This window comes from Micromys minutus (assembly GCF_963924665.1).
Source record: "Micromys minutus genome assembly, chromosome: 17".
In the NCBI taxonomy this organism is placed as follows: Eukaryota; Metazoa; Chordata; class Mammalia; order Rodentia; family Muridae; genus Micromys; species Micromys minutus.
The window spans coordinates 30,988,134-31,004,786 of record NC_137952.1 but is presented as its reverse complement, the minus strand read 5'-3'; positions in this window follow the sequence as shown (position 1 = coordinate 31,004,786).

The window sequence follows — 16,653 nt, the reverse complement described above, 5'->3', positions numbered from 1 at the left end:
TTGCAATAAAATTAGAACATCACCCTGCATGGGAAAATGGCACAAGCCAAGCTGTGTTCTTAGCCTAAGCAATGACATGGGGATTTAAATGCATTGTAGTTGGCAGGAATAAGGCACCCGATGGGACTAGAGATTAGTGTATAAAAGATGAACCTGGCAATGAGAAGACCCAACTATCACCATGTTTGAGCTCAACACTCTTCCTTGGACTTGGGTTCTGAGAATGGATATCATCCATCCAAAACATTTCTGGAATCAACTTTTCTTGTTCACAGGGTGTTTCAGGGTTACACTCCAATCTCCATAAATTCTTCTTGGAATCTAGTTAGGAAGAGGTCTGCTTCACATAGTAGAAAATTAAGACAGAGAGAAGCACAGAGGAGTTCAGTTCAGTAGAATTTCTACTTTATAACAGCCTCAGCTTTATTATATCCATGCAGTCTTTAGGCAATATGTTAGGCCAGAAGTGTTTTGACACTTCTGAAGTCAAAGGCAAATCTAGGATCTTGAAGTCAAGAGCAAAAATCTAGAATCCTGAGGAAAGAGCCAATAGTATTAATGAATGTAACAGAGATAACTGTAATTTTAAAATCATCTGAATGTGAGTTGGGCCATGACATTAACATTACAATGATTTTCATTTAAAGAGACAAGAATAAATGTAGGTAAATTTATGTTGTTATATATAAGTCCTCATATTGAAACACTGAACACCTTTGGGTTGGCTCTCCCTAATAAAATAATTGTAATGCCTAATCAGTACATGTTTAGCCACTCTTCTGAGCTCATCAGAGTGTCACATAGAATGCACATGTCTAGATCATATATGTAGTGGTACAATCTTTAAAGTCTTTAGAGCGCTTAGTTTAGATTCTAATCTTATCATTCTTCTTCAGAGAAAAAAACATTATTTTGTATATGCAATAAAAAATAGTATTTTATGTTCACACCAATAAATAATATTTTATGTTCACATTAACAAATAACATACCAAATGATACTGAGTTATTAATTAAACAAAGATGAAAGCATTTCCTTAAATACAAAGCCATCACTAAATAACCATTTTGATAATGATATATTAACACAGGCAAATGTTTCTGGAAAAATGTCAGAGGAAGACATTGATTGATATTTGTTTTGTAATTACCATTATGAAAGCAGAAAGAAAATAAAAAAGATGAACAGAGATATAAAAAGTGAAAAGTTGTTATGGGAGATGACATTCTTCTCTGTTTAAAATTTTGTTTTATAATCCTATATCTGTAATCAACATTTACAAATCAATCCTCATTTCAGATGCTGATTTCCTAGGGTGATGCTATGTTCTGAAATGTGGCTTAATCTTTCTAATCAGATGAGAAGCCTCTACTTTCACTTGGAATTCTGCATACTTTCACCTGAGAATAAACTCCCTTCATGTTTGCAATGAGATGAAATTGCACTAGAGTTGGAAAGTGGTGTAATTTGTGCTTGGTAGTAGGAATGGGGCATCTCAGATGAGATATCAGATCATATAGTCCACACACTCAGAGCTGAAATATAAAACAGAGGAGACTCAGTGTTTAATTATTTCTAGAGAAACAAAATTATTAGTTGAAAAGAAGAAAACTGCACATCAATTGTACACTGAGGTAGGAGACTCAAGGGATCAAATGAATAAGTGAAGTGCTGAGAGAAAAGCAAAGGGGTCAGGATTGTTACAACACACCAGAACAAGGGCTGGGGGAAGACAATGTGCAGACACACAATATGGGAAATAAGAGAGGTCTAAAGATGCGTAATTGATAATTCATGATGCCTGGTGAGAAGATACTGCCAACAGAATGCTGTAAGAGATGAGAACACAAATTCTGAGAGGAGCTGATGTCTCTGGATTTGACTGTGAGTGGGTGGGTGATCATGCAGTGAAGAAATTCCTGCAAATATGTGAGCTCACTGACTCCACCTCTGCTGACATTCTCAAAAGAAAAAGAAAAAAAAAAAAAACATTGCACAGTATTATCCAACAAAAAAAGCATGGTCACCTTAACATTTAAACTTAAAAAAATCATGATTTATTGATTTATTTTCCCCAAAACAATATGGCAGATTTATTTCTTCAGGCATCACCATCACTATTTATCTGTCTGTCTGTCTGTCTGTCTGTCTTTATGTCCACCTAACAACCTATATATTTTTTATCTATTTGTTTGTTTAGATGATAGTCATTCTGGCTGCAGTGTGATGGAATCTGAATGCGTCTTTTATTCATATTTCTTAAATGACTATACCAGCTGAGTATGTCTTGAGGTAATAATTATTGAATACTTCATTTTCTTGCTGAAAAAAATATTAAATATTTTCATCAGACCCCTGAATGGAGTATTTTTTTGACAGGTAGAATCAAAAAGCTAAACTTCCTACACACTACGGGAAAGAGGAAGAGGGTTATCAGGGAAGAGGAAGCATGCGACAGAGACAGATGTAAAGGAAGGGCTAAAAAGAGGAAACAGGAGATTAAAGTATGCAATATGCACATGTGGCATGACAGAGCAAGCCACCATTTTGTGCAATTTGTACATGCTAATATACAGGTTCAAAGTCCTGTGCTGGGCGAAAGGCATTTAGAGATGCATTAAACATAGTTGCTTGGCAGCAGATGTTCACAACTTAGTTTCCAGCATGATGCAGTAAAGGGATGGAAGTGGCCTCTGCAAGAGCATTTTATCTCTGCTGCTATCACTTCCTGTCCTGAGGACCAAACTGAAATTTGCAGCTGAGAGATAAGTGTGCCAAGCTTACTCAGTTTCTTTTCAGTGCCCTCTTCAGACTCTTCTTTTTGTCTGGTTATTGGGGCACTGTTTTGTTCCTCAAAGGGCCATGATTGTGAGACAATTACAAGAAATGGCAGGTGATTTAGGTGTCCCTGTCAAAAGGATTTAGTGCATTTAACACCTGCACAGCTGATACTGACAGCTTCTATCAGTTGCAAGCACTCTTTAAACGCAACTGCTTCAGTGATGCTGTGTCCATCCTTTCTCTGTTCTTGACTGTTAGCAACACCAAGCTGTATGTCATTGCTCTATGTCAAACTATTTGTCATCCTGCAGTTACTTGACCACCTCTGCATCAGATTTTTCAAGTCACATGCACTGACAAACTCTTCTAAAAGTAAAAAGAAAGTCAATTTGAAAATATGGAAAAACAGTGAATAATATCACCTCACTACAAAGTGTGCGCAGTGTGCATGAAGGGAGAAATAATTCTATCCAATATATTCAACTTTGAATTAAATGCAATGTGGAAAGCTTAAAAAAAGGACTCAGTAAAACAAATGCCTAATCCAAAGGGGAAAAAAAACAAAGATTTAATATATGAAACTAAAAGAGAAATTATCACAATGACCAAGTCCAAAAATTACTATAGTATGGAAATGGTTGAATTATGTTCAGAATTATCAGAAGAATACAAACAACAAAAGACAAGCAGACAAAACAGACATGGTGGTTGGAAAAAAATTTATGCTTTTAAAATTTCAGAAAATATACCCAAAAAGATGCTATACTAAAGATACAAAAAAGAAACACTGATGGGGAGAGAACCAATCTGATGGAGGCATTTTTTCTTCTTCTTCTGAAGTCCCCTTCTGTGGTTTTGGTTAGCTGGGGGACATATTTGTAAGAAAAATTACATAGGCAGTTAGCAACAAGCTCATAACAATTTTATTGGTTCATTCAAATTGGTGCACTCTCTCCTTTTGGATATGATTTAACTCTAGGCCACTCAGTTTTGGGGCACACTGACCTTCATACTAGTTTTTCTCAGGACTGAAGAGTCAGACCTTATCGAGACCAGGTGGTCTGCAGGTTTTGTTCTCAGCCTTGAGACATACTTGTCCTCAAGGCAGGGTTAGTGGGGGCTAGCTTGAAACTTTAACTCTTTCAAGATGACCAGCAAGAACAGCAGCAGCACAGGGGAACAGGCAGCTGGAGCCTGGAATACAAAGTGTGTGCTACCAAGGGCAGAGCTGGAGAAGTGACTCAAGCCCTTGGAGGAGCCCAGAAGTTCGTAAGTGGGTTCCCAGACACTGGATGGTTAGAGATTGATTTTTCTTTGACTGTGACTTTGCCCTGATATCTTTCCCTCTTGAAGGAACAAGAGGGGCCCACAGTTTAGAGACTTTGAATTGTAAAACAACTTTGATTTTTTAAAAGACTAAATATTTTAAAGGTATTGCAATTTTAAAATGTAAGAATTGGTAATGACTGTGGGACTCTTAAGGTTATCTAGATCATGGGGATGAACAAGAAAGTAAGGTTTGAAGCTTAATATTGATTTGTTTACATGTCAACTTGACAAGGGGTCAATTATACTGGCTGGTTTTGTGTGAACTTCACAAAAGCTGGAGTTATCACACAGAAAGGAGCCTCAGTTGAGGAAATGCCTCCATGAGATCTAGCTGTAAGACATTTTCTCAACTAGTGATCAAGGGGAGAGGGCCCAGACCATTGTGGGTGGTGCCATCCCTGGGCTGGTAGAAAGCTGAGCAAGCCATGAGAAGCAAGCCAGTAAGAAACATCCCTCCATGGCCTATGCATCAGCTCCTGCTTCCTGACCTGCTTGAGTTCCAGTCCTGACATCCTTTGGAGATGATATGGAAGTGTGAGCTGAATAAACCCTTTTCTCCCCAACTTGCTTTTTGGTCATAATGTTTGTGCAGGAATAGAAACCCTGACTTAGACAAATTGGTCAGCTTTTGTCATTTTTTAAAATAGTAACCATAACAGTGGCAATAGAGCATGAGTGTGACACTGGAAGGGAATGTGCTGGCTGTGGTCACAAGGGTAGCTGTAGGGAGGAAATAAGCAGTGGCCATGATTGGGATACATTGGATCTATGTATGAAGTTTTAAAAAAAAATAGTTTCAAACAAATTCAAGAAAAAGTTTACTGGCTCCAGTGAGAGAAAATTAACATATCCCTAAAGAGCACCAGGTAGTGGTGAGGTTTGGTGTAGTGGTACTGGGAGTTGGGTAGGGTTTGGAGACAGTGGGGGGAGTTATAGGATGAGGAATAGTCAGAGTGTGGACCAGGAAGTATAACTACTGGACTGTAGTAAAAAATTAGGAAACTTTAAAAAAAATTAGCATATAAATTTATCATATTAACACACATATGTAACTATATAAAAAGGTATCTATACATATAAATATACATACTTACATACATATATGTGTGAGTGTGAGTGAGTGTGTGTGTGTGTGTGTGTGTGTGTGTGTGTGTGTGTGTGTGTGTGTGTGATTAGTTTATGGATCTGAAAGTTCTATAGTTTTCCTATAAGGGTCATATATACCATCATATATTGAAAATGTGTGCTTATTTTTGCTTACAGAAACATGAAGTCATGGGCCAGTGGTATGCATTGGCTTACACTAGCTAGTATCAGTTACCAGAATTGCTTGTTAAAAACTGGATTTCTAGTTTTCACACTTGGTAAATATCAGTTAATATTGGTTGGTTCTTCATCTTCTTTTCCTCAGGAAATCTTCTTATGTAGAATGTCCAAGAAATTTTAGGAAAGAAAGTTACCAGAATTAATAAATACATTAAGTACTACCAAGAGTTGTAATTGTTTTATAAAACAAGATAGAAAGAAGCACCACAAATTATAAAGTCAGTATTACCCTCATATCAAAACTGAGTAAAGACACAATAAAACATAAATTCTACAGATTATTTTTTCAGAGTAACATAGATGCAAAACCTTTGAAAAATACTTGCAAATGAACTTTAAGAGCATATTTAGAAAATAATATATTAAGATCATGTTGTTTTTTTCTCAAATACAAATTAAGAAATTAAAAGATATGTACCAACATCTATAGTCTAGCATCATTATGTCAAAGGTATCTTAAGTGAAAGAGCCTCATATATTTATCCTCTTTTTCCCTTCCTTCCACCCTTCCTCCCTTCCTTCCATCATTTCTTTCTTTCTATTTGCTCCTTTCCCCCATTATTTTTTTATTTTAAATTTTGCTGTATATTTTCTCATAATTTATTGTTTATATACATTGTACAATGTAATAAGCTTCTCAGAAACATTTTTAAGTATATATTTTGTACTCTGGCAATATTTGCCCATTTCCCTACTGTCTTCTAATTCCTTCATCCCCTTCTTTCCCCCAGGCAACTATTCTATATAGAATGCCATAAAGATTTTAGGGCAAGGCCTAATAAAATTAATAAATACATTTAAAAAAAACCAAGTGACCAAATCTTAGCATACAAATCAATTCTTACATTATAAAACAAGTAATAGAAAATTCAAAGTAAAATTAGAAGCTAATATTACAATCTGAAATATCATATAATGTTTTTTATGAAAATGATAGAGTTATACCATATAAATGATTCATGTCTTTTTGTTGAAATTAAAGATAACTTCAATGGTGAAGTGTTATGCCATTTTTTGTAGTTTTTTTTAAATTAGGATACTCTCTGTATTTACATTTGAAGTTTTATCCCCTTCTCCCACCCCTCTCCCATCTCCTCTCCCCCTCTACATGTCTTCATGAAGGTGCTCTCTCTCCCAATTACCCTCTCCACCCTATTGCCTTGGCTTTCTCTGCATTGGGAAACGTACCCTCCCTGGACCAAAGGCATCTTCTCACACCATTTCAATTACGTAGAATTTTTCTTTTTATTCATTATTGATTTGCTCACTTTGCATCCAGACTGCAGCACTCCACTTCTGTTTCAACTGTTCTTCAGTTGCTAACTTTTTCCTGGGTTATCTGCAAACTTGGTGTAGTACCAATTAAAAACACCCAGGGAAAATTTTGAAATGTAAGTTGATTTTCCTGTTGAAATTAAAAATATCTAGAATAACCAAAACAAGTTTTTAATATGATGAGCAAATTTTAAAACTATACTATCTGATTTTAAATTTTTATGCACTTCAAATAGACAACAAAAATGTAATTCAAGAAAGAATAATGAATAAACGAAATAATGTTACTCAGAGTGTGCACTCAGAATTGTCAATATTTCCTAACGTTTTATAATCTGGACAGCTTGAGTTTACATTTATGATTATAATATTTTAGAGGGAAAGCAGACTACTCATGGGCATTTACCCAAAAGATGCTTCACAATCCCACAAGGACACTTGTTCCACCATGTTCATAGCATCTTTATTTGTAATATCTAAAAACTGGAAACTACCCAGGTGCCCATAAACTGAAGAATGATTAAAGAAAATGTGGTTCATTTGCACAAAGGAATACTATTCATCTATAAAAAACAAGGACATAATGAATTTGTCATTGAACTAGAAAATAGCACCCTAAGCAACGTAATCCAGACCCAAAAGGACATGCATGGTATGTACTCACATATAAGTAGATATTAGCCATAAAGTGCAGGATACTCATGCTACAATCTACAGAACAAAAAAAGCTGAATTACTAAGGGCTCAGGTTAGGATGACTGACTATCACTCAGAAGGGTACAAAGTTGTCATCCCAGGTAGATGGAAAAGGGGAACTTGGTAGGAGAACGTGTAAGGAGATGAACAGTGGTATCAGATATAGAAAGAAACTGGGAGAGATCTCTCAGAGAGAGAATAGGGCATCTCTAGCATGTGCCAGAGACCTGAGATGGAGGAGACTTCAGGGAGTCTAAAATGATGACTATAGGTGAGACTCCTTGCAGTGAACTCCTAGCAAATTCAAACACATGGAATCTGAAGTGGCCACCTCCAGGAGCCAGGCAGTACTAAAGGTGGAGTAATAAGGTTACCGCTCACCTACAAAAACTTCAACCCAGAATTTGTCCTGCCTACAAGAAGTACAGGGACAAATATGGAGTAGAGAATGAGGGAATTGCCAGCCAATTACTGTCCCAACTTGAGACCCATTCCATGGGAGAGAACCAATCTCTGATCCTGATACTCTATTAAGCTTGTAAACAGGTGCTAGTATAACTTTCTCTAAGAGACATCACACATCAGATGCAGAAATCAATAAGAAAATATTAGATGGAGCTTGGTGATTCTTTTTTTTTAACAACTTTATTTTACAAAACAAAGATAAATGTACAGATTTAAAGCATTTTTTGCATAAAATTATACATTTTTGTCAGTACTTTTTTCAGATTTTAAAATAATTTTTACATAAAACTGTATGAATATATTTGTTAGTCAGTACTTGATTTTTTTAAAGGTTTGATAGTATGCATTGAAAACTTAATAGTTACAACGAGCATAAAGTACATGTAAAACAAAATGTAACATGGAAATAGTCAAAGTTTTCTTGTTGTATAAAGATTTTTTTCTTTTGTTTTTCTTTGTTTTCCTTATTTCTTGGACTTCATACAGTCTGTGAGTTGTTTCTGGGGCAGTGTGAGCCTCTGGGGTTAGCATCCCATTATCAGGGACTGCATATTATGTCTGTTCTTTTATGACTGAGTTATATCACTCAGAATGATATTCTCTAGATGCAGCCATTTTCTTAAGAATTTAGTCAAGTCATTGTTTCTGGTGGCTGAGTAGTATTCCATTGTGTAAATGTACCACAATTTTTGTATCCACTCATCTTCTGAAGGACATCTGGGTTCTTTCCAGCTTCTGGCTATTATAAATAGAGCTGCTATGAACATTGTGGTGCATATATCTTTGTTGTGTACTAAGGTGTCTCTGGGGTATATGCCCAGAAGTGGAATAGCTGGTTCTTCAGGTAGTATTATGTCCAATTTTCTGAGGAATCGCCAGACTGATTTCCAGAGTGGTTGTATTAGTTTGCAACCCCACCAACAGTGGAGAAGGGTTTCTCTTTCTCCGCAACGTCGCCAGCATCTGTTGTCATCTGAGTTTTGAATCTTGGCCAATCTGACTGGCATGAGGTGGAATCTCAGGGTTGTTTTGATTTGAATTTCCCTGATGGCTAAGGATGTCGAGCACTTCCTCAGATGTTTCTCAGCCATTCGATATTCCTCAACTGAGAACGTTTTTTTTAGCTCTGTACCCCATTTTTAATAGGGTTATTTGATTCTCTGGTGTCTAGCTTTTTGAGTTCTTTGTATACCTTAGATATTAGGACTCTATCTGATGTGGAGTTGGTAAAAATCTTTTCCCATTTTGTTGGCTGCCATTTTGTTTTCTTGACAATGTCCTTAGCCTTACAGAAACTTTGCAATCTCATTAAGTCCCATTTGTTAATCTTTGACCTTAGAGATTGAGCCATTGGTGTTTTGTTCAGAAAATATTCTTCTGTGCCTATATGTTCTAAAGTTTTCCCTACTTTCTCATCTAATAGTTTCGGTGTATCTGTTTTAATGTGGAGATCTTTGATCCACTTACACTTGAGCTTTGTACAAGGAGATAAGAAAGGGTCTATTTTCATTTTTTTGCATGCTGAGTGCCAGTTGGACCAGCACCATTAGTTGAATAGGCTGTCCCTTTCCCATTGAATGTTTATGGCTCCTTTGTCAAAAAATAGGTAACCATATATGTGAGGACTCATTTCTGGATCTTCTATTCTATTCCATTGATCGACATGCCTATTTCTGTACCAGTACCATGCAGTTTTCAGCAAAATTGCCTTGTAATATAGCTTGTGGTCAGGGATAGTGATTCCTGCAGATGTTTTTTTTGTTGTTGAGGATGGATTTCACTATTCTAGGTCTTTTGTTATTCCATATGAAATTGCACATTGATCTTTCCAATTCCATGAAGAACTGTGTTGGAATTTTGATGAGGATTGCGATGAATCTGTAGATTGCTTTTGGTAGGATGGCCATTTTTAAAATGTTGATCTTTCCAATTAATGAGCATGGGAGATCTTTCCATTTTCTGAGATCCTCCTCAATTTCTTTCTTTAGAGGTTTGAAGTTCTTGTCATACAGGTCCTTCACTTGCTTAGTTAGAGTCACACCAAGTATTTCATAGTTTTTGTGTCAATTGTGAAGGGTACCTTTTCCCTAATTTCTTTCTCTACATGTTTGTCCTTTGAGTATAGGAAGGCTACTGATTTGTTTGAGTTGATTTTTTATCCAGCCACTTTGCTGAACTTGTTTATCAGCTGTTGGAGTTCTCTGGTGGAGTTTTTGGGGTCAATTAAGTACACTATCATGTCATCGGCAAAGAGTGATGTTTTTATCTCTTCCTTTCCAATTTGTATCCCCTTGATCTCCTTTTGCTGTCTAATTTCTCCAGTCAGGTATAACACCAATACTCTCCAAACTATTCCAAAAGATAGAATCAGATGGAATACTACCCAACTCATTTTTTGAGGCTACAATAACCCTCGTACCTAAACTACACAAAGACCCTACAAGGAAAGAGAACTTCAGACCAATCTCACTTATGAACATTGATGCAAAAATACTCAACAAAATCCTTGCAAACCAAATCCAAGAACACATCAAAATGATCATTCTCCATGACCAAGTAGGCTTCATCCCTGGGATGCAGGGATGGTTTAATATAAGGAAATCCATCAATGTAATCCACCATATAAACAAACTCAAAGAACAAAATCACATGGTCATCTCACTAGATGCTGAGAAAGCATTTGACAAAATTTAACACCCCTTCATGTTAAAAGTCCCGGAAAGAACAAGAATCCAAGATCCATACTTAAACATAACAAAAGCAATATAGAGCAAACCAACAGCCAACATCAAACTTAACAGTGGAAAACTTGAAGCAATCCCACTAAAATCAGGGACTCGACAAGGCTGCCCACTCTCCCCCTACCTATTCAACATAGAACTTGAGCTTGGGGATTCTTGTGGAGGGGTTTGGGGAGAGATTAAGAGACCTTGAGAGCATAAGAGTTCTAGGGGAAGACCAACAGATCAACTTAACCAGACCCTTTGGGACTCTCAGAGACTGAAGCACCAACTAAAGAGATTACATGGTCTGTATCTATCACTCCCCCACACACACATACACATAAACACATATGTAGCAAATATGCAACTTGGTCTTCATATGTGTCCTCCAACAAAAAAGAGGGAGGAGCCTTTCCTTAACTTTGTTGCCTGCTGGTGGATCCTGATCTCCAACTAGATTGTATTGTCTGACATCATTGGGGAAGTATACAGTTAGTCCTGCAGTGACTTGAGGCTCCAGGGTGAGTTGGTACCCAGTTAGAAAACTTCTTTTCAAAAGTAAAAGAAAAGGCAGTAGTGTGAGAAAGAGACTATGTACCGTGGGTCTAATAGTAGAAAGATGGGGCTGAAATCTGGATATAGAGTGAATAAATATTTAAATTAATGGAAACAAACAAGAAAAGCCAGCCAACCAAACAAAAGAATGCAAGCAATATTTAAAAATATAAAACATAATAATAAAAAAAAAAAAAAGACAGCAACTCTAGGGATTCTGGATCAGAATCTCTTAAGTGTCTTCAGTACATTCTCCCATGATGTACTTAGCTCTTCAAGGATTTTGTTACAATGTTCTTAACACTTCCTTTTAGGTACACCAACTTTATAACTCACATGAAGTTTCTTCTCATTACACCATAATAGTTTGTACAGTAAAGATATTATCTACATTTTCTTGCTGTGTATAAATTCATATTTTTAATTTTTAGGTAAATCTATTAATTTATTTTCCATGTGAACATGCCATGTTGAATGTAGGGAGTGACAGAAGACAACTTGAGCACTCAGTTTCTTTCTTTCTTTCCTTCCTTCCTTCCTTCCTTCCTTCCTTCCTTCCTTCCTTCATTCCTTCCTCCCTCCTTTCCTTCCTGTAAATCCCAGAAGTTTAACTCAGGTAATCATGCTTGGCAAAACATATCTATATCTACTGTAACATCTTACTACCCATGAATAAATATATTTTGAGATCTTGTGGAAGATTTTATTAACTAGTTTAAGTTACACTAATATTTTATAACAATATACAACATTTGGTGTGCTCTCAATTTAAAACATTTTAATGTATTTAACAACTGTTTTCAAGAACTTATTCCTGGGTGATTTTTATTTTATTACTTTTTATATCACTTTATTTGCTGATAGACAATCATCTGAATTAAAACTACTAATTCTGCACACTTATATTGACTGTACATATTTTGTTTGGTTATCTCATAGCTTTAAGTGTTTTTTTTTTTTTTTTTTTTTTTTTTTTTTTTTTTTTTTTTTGCTATTTTTAGTATTCAGCTAGATAATAGGTGATGAAGATGAACAGTTGACATCATTGCTGACAGACCTGACATAATATATTTGGAACAATTTAAATCCCAAATTAATTTAGGAAAATATGATTATATATTAGGTAAGCGGATATAGAAAATTATGAGCTCTCGGGTTGGATTTACTTGGGATCATTTACTTAAAATACAGGATGCTGTTCTCATCATATGAAAACTACTGGATCAATGATTTAGGGGACCAGCCCAGAACCGTGCATTGTTAATGAGTACCCCAGTGGCTGATGTATGCTGACAACTCATGATAAAAGTCGATTATGCATGACATGTACATACAAAAATTAAAAATTATTCTGCTCTCAGATAAGAAATGAAGCCACTCGTGATTTTCAGTAAATTAATTTATTCTCTGAACATTGTATTGCTTTTCATTTAAAAATAAGTTCTCATGGGATCCCATCATGAAGCAAGAGTTCATCAGATTTTTTTTCTACTTCAGAATTAATAGAGATTTAAGAAACTTCTGACTCTTTAATACTTTTGAAGAACTTCCTAAGTTGGCCACTTTGGGGAATATTTCTTCTTATGGTAGTTGTTCCACTGATGAGAGGAAGAAACAGAGAGGCCCTGTGAAAGTGGAGTTATCTTCATAGGGAAGTGAAAAAATTATTAATTTATTTAAGAGCAGGATTTCCTCTGTGATTTATGCAATGACAAGCAAAACAGAAATGCAGTGCCTTCTGTTCCTAAAGTGTTAAAGATGCTGAAACAGTAGTGTTGGTGTTAAGGCATACCCAAGAGCCTTCCAATCAGAAGAACCTGCATTGGGTCGGAAGCTCTCAGAGCCGGCACAGCACTTCACACTCAAAGAAAGATACATTTAAAATTATTCATGTGCCTTCTACCATTATGCCCAGAGTTTTGAACAAGATTGCAAATAGTAAAACTTTTTAAAGAATGCTCATTTTTCAAACACTCTTTCCTCATGTGACCTAATTATTACCTTTCTAAACTTAAAGCATTTCTTGCAAAGTGATTTAGATTTCTCCCATGAATTCTGTTTTGCCACTCCAAATGATCTTTTAAAATATGATAATGTTTCATTGTAGTAAAAATCTTTGCAAAAATAAAGAAGCACACATGAGGGTAATTCCAAACATAAATGTTTAGGATGTCCAAAAAGATAAAAGCCATTTAAACCAGTTACAAATCTTCCGTTGTTCTTGGAAACAAGTTTTTTTTTTTTTTTTTTTTTTTTTTTAATCTTTCAGAATAATTCATCCTAAAGAAGTTCAAACATTTGAAGCTTGGGATAATTTTAACTTTAAGTTTCTTTCATTGTTGGATTTCTTTAGGTAGAAGGAAAATGTATTCTCATCCACCAGAAGATTACTAGTGGAAATTTCTCATTTGAACACCATCTCCACTTGCAGAACATACTTCTATTTTTTTCAGTAATGAGGAAAGGGACCATTTTAATGGTAGAGAACAAGCTTTGTTATAGTTCTGAATACTGGATCTTTGAAAATATCAGACAAGGCTCCCAAATAAAATGCTCTCTCCCTGCCCCATGTCTGTGTAAGTTCAGGATGGAGTCACACACAGAGTGGTTTGGATTTCAATTCTGATAAATACGACTGTATCCCTGAGCATCCAACAGTAGTCTCCAAAACTTTTACTCAATATCTCCAGTTAAAAACTCCGTTAACAAAACCTGTGTCCTTTATTCAGAGCATTAGAGCCCATTCAGGTTATTTTAGTCTCAAATAGAATAATCTTTAGAGATTCATCAGTCTTTCTGTTTTTGTAGCAATGAGAAGAGTGAAGGTATTTATCAGATATTACGTTATAATATTATTAAATTAGACTTTCACTCAACCTCTGAAGTAAATACCATCCCATTCTGAAAAGTTCAAGCCCAGCCTGGTCCACAAAATGAAATTCATAGCAGCCAAGACTATCCAGTGAAACTCCCTATTTTAAAAAAGAACTGACCAATAAAAAAAAAATAAAATAGGGAGAAACTGAGAAAAATATACAACTAATCTCTCCTGTCTCTATACACACTTAAGCATACATTAAACATGAAGCTGCATACACATCAACATATATATATCACACTGATATTCAATAAATAAATAAATACATTTCAAAAGTGAAAGTCTACTCTAATATACACTATTTTACTTTGGTATAATTCATTTTCTATAAAATAATCCATGTGTAAGCATTAAAACATATCCATGAATTTAATGTTAAAGACTTATTTTACTTGTATACATTGTTCTTAAACTGGGTTGCATCCCATACCTCTAAATGAGGAATCTCTTTGTTTAATTCCTACCAAAGACCATAGTAAAAGCACAAAGCAAGTGGTTATCATCTTGCTTACAGTATTTCTTAGAAAATTTAGAAGCTTCATGAGTGGCATTGAAAGACTGTGTCTTCTAAACTAAATCCATTTTAAAATAGTGCAAGATGAGGGTGGAAAACAGGGGTTCTGGGGCAGCTGTACCCTAATCTCTTTGAAAAACGGAAGGAAGATACTTTCAACAATTAATTTCAAGCTTCTTTTGAAGCTTTGTCTGCACAGTTAAATAAGCGCTGAGGCTATCTTAAGAATATATGAGCAGGCTTCACCTTTGCCCAGTCCCTTCCAGTCATATGACTAAGTGTGAGTCCAAGTCATTGAGAGTTACACTGTATTATATGTCTGCAAAAGCAATACTCTCCCAAAGACATCCCGCTGTGAAAGGTTGAAACTTGTGAATATGATACCCTACATAATGACCAACTGCCATCTCAAAATTTAATACAAATCATGCCATGATAGTCAAACTCAATCCATATGGGTTTGATTTAGAGGATAATTATCAAGGAAAAGTTTGATTTGGGCTTTGCATAATATAAGAATTGTTAATATGCACTGCTTCCATTAGGACAAAGCTGATATGGTTACCTGGCCACGCCTTCAGAGAGAAAGCACATGCCCTTGTATAGCTGTGATGGCACTGGCAAGACTGAGAGAGATGTGGATTTGAAGTAGTAGAGAGGGTGACATTTAGTGAAACTGAGCAATTGTGCATTCATAGCATGGAATTCTATGGAATATGAAAATAATTATACTACAAGGACACTAAAGAATCAATCAATAAAAATTTTTCTCTTTGTTTTTTCCCTGCCTCTACATCCCACAACCTAGAGCTTGTGAGTTGTGTAGCACAGTTAACCAGCAAGTGCAGGGATCTTACCTCTGGCTCCCACATAGGATTACAGCCCAATACCTGGCTTTGTATACAGATTCTGGGGATCCAAACAAAGATGCTAATACGTGGGCAGCCAGCACTTTAGCAACCAAGCCCTCTACCCAGCTCCGTGCTCTCATTTTACCTATGACAGTATCTTTTGTCGTCTTTCCTTATTTCTACATAATAAAGCTCTTGAGATTATTTATTCCCCTAGCATCTTGATTCCCTATAGCAATTTTTCATTTCACAGGTCTTTTAGCTGACTGAATAATTGACTACCTTAATAATTAGCTAATAAAAAGTTAATTGGAAAGCCAAATAAAAGGAGATGGTAAATCTTTATTCAAATATTCTTTTTTTTTTTTTTTTTTACAAAAATCAGTTTTGTTAGCATTTCAAAGGAGTGTGAAAGTATCTTAATCAGTATGATTTCTTAACATATAAGATAATCTGTCATGATTATAGCATCTGTGGTTTAAGCTATACCTTCCATCGTAATATTAGTTCATTGAGACAGATCATGAGAAAAGGTTTCTGGAAACAACTGAAAACATTCATTTTCTGGGACACATTACGATATATCAGACAGAGTCCTTGCACAAAAGACTGATTATAGTAATCCAAGATTATAGCAGAGATTTCAAAGATGAGGAAGATGTGTAAAGCTAATAAGCCTTTCCTTGCCTCCGACGATGTCTGTGCAGGTACTTAGCAAAAATGAATCTCCTTTCCAGCTGAAAAATAATTAACACACTCAATCTTGTTCTCTTTATAGCCTTTGGATACAAATTTCTGGTTAAGCCACTGTTTACTAAAACGCTCTTCAACGTTTTTAATATAAAATACTCTACTAATATTTAGGAGAAATGGAAAAATAAGGTATTGCTTAAGATCCTTTCAAGTGTATATCTATAGGAGTGTTATCTACTGTGATATATACCATTAAAATTATTATATAAATAAGGGAAAATGTCTTGGTTTAGGTATAGCATGAATTAAAAAGCAATATTTTTAATTTCTCATTTATAATTCTTTATTTATTTTGTATGGATGTGGGCATAGTACATTCTGGAGTTTGTCTTTCTTCTTCTATTATATTGTGGGGTCTGAACTCAGATACTGGAGATTGGCAGCAAGTGCTTTTGCCCACTGAGCCATTTCACAATCCCAGCAACATATCTTCTGCAACGTGATGTAAATGTTACATCAATGTAACAAAAAAGAATTTAAAGTTGAAGAGTAAGGATGAAATTAAAA